A 2,481-nucleotide genomic window follows, 5' to 3' on the forward strand; every position below is an offset into this window, starting at 1 on the left:
CTGGAAACAACCCAACATACTTTCAGGTGAATGGTTAAAGTGACTGTGACTGTAGTACGTCCATACCATAGAATAGTACTCAGCGAATAAAAAGGGAACAGAGTATTGACACATTTGTACCACTGGAAAACTAATTTTCTAATGAAGAAAACAGTATAGGGTTTATAAAGTGGACACACTGGATGAACACCAGAGAATGATGTAGAGGGAAAAAGTTAATCCCCCAAAGTTATATTCTGTACAAACTATTTATATAGAATTCTTGAAATGCAGACAGTTTAGCAATTACCAGGCATTAGGGGAATGGCGCAGGAGGAGCTACCCATGGGGCAAAGTGGGTAAAAGGTATACGAAAATCTCCCTGTATTATTTCTTACAAGTGCATGAGAATCCACAATGAGGTGACAATAAGTAGTTTAATTAAAAGAAAAATATTAGAGTTGAACCCTCTACTATTTGCACTAGACCCGAGTATTCTGCCAGTCATTGCTTGCAAATCCTGGCTGTAGATCAGTCCCCAGCGAGATTCTCCCGCTGGGAATGGCGTCTCTCCCCTGGCGGAGACATTCCTCAAATGCCTCTAGTAAAGGAGGTGGCAGTACAAAAGGAGAACCGAGCCAGCAATAAAGAAATTCTCAAGTAGAGGTGGGAACGCATAGAGGAAGCAAGAGCCAGGGGCAAAAAGAGGCATCCCAGATGCGCCCCATTATTGAGATACTGGTAAAACAAAGAAGGGACAGTAGACTGGATGTGCCCAGAAGTGAAGCGTAATAGCAGTCCAAGCCCTAGATATTAGAAAGCAAGCACGGATCCGTTGAAAGAGAACGCTCACTGCAGTTGAGCGGGGCAGGTTCCCGCGGGGGTCCTGCGCCTCACCTCCGCGGGTCAGAGGTCACGTCCCGGGCCAAAGTCAGTTTTGGCTGAGGCGGACTTCAGGGCGCCAACGCGCTGCCTCCTTTCTCCTCGCTGCCCGGGACCCCCGCGCGGGCAGTAATGCCGGCGCCCAACTGCGCACCGCCCTCTCTTTCCTGTGCACTTCTGCCCTTCCTCAGAGCTCTCCTCCGACCTGCCCGAGGAAAGGCAGGAGCTAGGCCTCCCGCCTGCCCTCCCCCACCATGGCCCACCTGCGGGCTTGCGAAGTCCGGCAGCTGCTGCACAACAAGTTTGTGGTCGTCATGGGGGACCCCATGCAGAGGGCCGTGTACAAGGACCTGGTGCTCCTGCTGCAGAAGGACTGCCTGCTCTCTTCCAGCCAGCTGAAGGCCACAGGCGAGCTGAGCTTCCAGCACGATGTGCCGCGGGAGGGCGGCAGGTGGGAACGTCTGCACAGCTGCACGCACTACCGCGACGTCCGCCGGCTCTGCTCCGGCCACCACCTGGTGCGTTTCTACTTCCTCACTCATGCGTACTCCGCGTACGTAAAGACGTTCTGGAACACCTGCGACGGGGCGGGCACGCCTGCCCGCCCCACACGCCCCGCACGTGGTGGTCATGAACTCCTGCCTCTGGGACCTCTCCAGGTACAGCCAAGATTTCCCGAGGAGTTACCTGGAGGGTTTAGAGAGCCTGTTCGGGCTCCTGGACAAAGTGCTGCCCGAGGCCTGCCTCCTGGTGTGGAACACGGCCCTGCCAGTGGCGGAGGTCGTCTCCGGGGCTTCCTCCTGCCGGAGGACCTATTCCGAGGTGCGCGCCTGCGGGAAGAAGTGATAGAGGCCAACTTCTACAGCTCGGCGGAGGCCAGCAGGTACGGCTTCGACATGCTGGACCTGCATTTCCACTTCCGGCATGCGGGACAGCACCGGCAGCGAGATGGCGTGCATTGGGAGGAGCGCGCACGCTGCCACCTCTCCCAGCTGCTGCTGGCGCATCTGGCCGACGCTTGGGGCGTGGACCTCCCCTGCCGCTACCCCGTGGGCAGGTGGATCAGGGATGGTCCCACCAGGGGACTTCCAGGCCCGGTGGATGGTAGGCAGCCCCGGGACAGCAGAGGTGACCCAGGCAAACAAACCTTGTCCTGGTTCCCAGCCACGTCCGCATGCCTCCGCGGCGACCTTCGGAACTCCTTCCCCAGGCGCGACCTCCGTTCCAGCCCTACCGCCGAGGCAACTGTGTGCCCTACCACTCATCTTCACAGCGCGGGCAGTTCTCCAGTGATTCGTCAGCGCGCCAAGTCAGATACACACTGGCGAAGCAAACTCAATGATTGGCCGGGAGACACGTGTGGGCCCGATTCGTAGAACCTCTACCCAACATCGGAGCAGAAGGTCGCCTCCCTACCCTCCCCAGTGCCCCAGCGGGCCATGCAGACGCCAGCGAAGGCGCACCAACAGACGGACCCAAGCACAGCCAGAGGCAAGACCCCAGTAGCCAGACCTGGACATGGGCTCCTTCCCAACGTAGTCAATAGGCTGGACAGACTGCCCGACTTCTCTCACTCAGGCGTGGCCTTCAGCAACCCTGCGATGGTGAGGACTCCTTCAC

General features: G+C 57.6%; 1 pseudogene; it reads left to right on the forward strand.

Moving 5' to 3' along the window:
• Nucleotides 1–1,115: 1,115 nt before the first annotated feature.
• LOC102994211 (PC-esterase domain-containing protein 1B-like) lies at nt 1,116–2,237 on the forward strand (annotated as a pseudogene).
• Nucleotides 2,238–2,481: the final 244 nt, after the last annotated feature.

Source organism: Physeter macrocephalus, chromosome 2, assembly GCF_002837175.3.
Source record: "Physeter macrocephalus isolate SW-GA chromosome 2, ASM283717v5, whole genome shotgun sequence".
Taxonomy (NCBI): Eukaryota; Metazoa; Chordata; class Mammalia; order Artiodactyla; family Physeteridae; genus Physeter; species Physeter macrocephalus.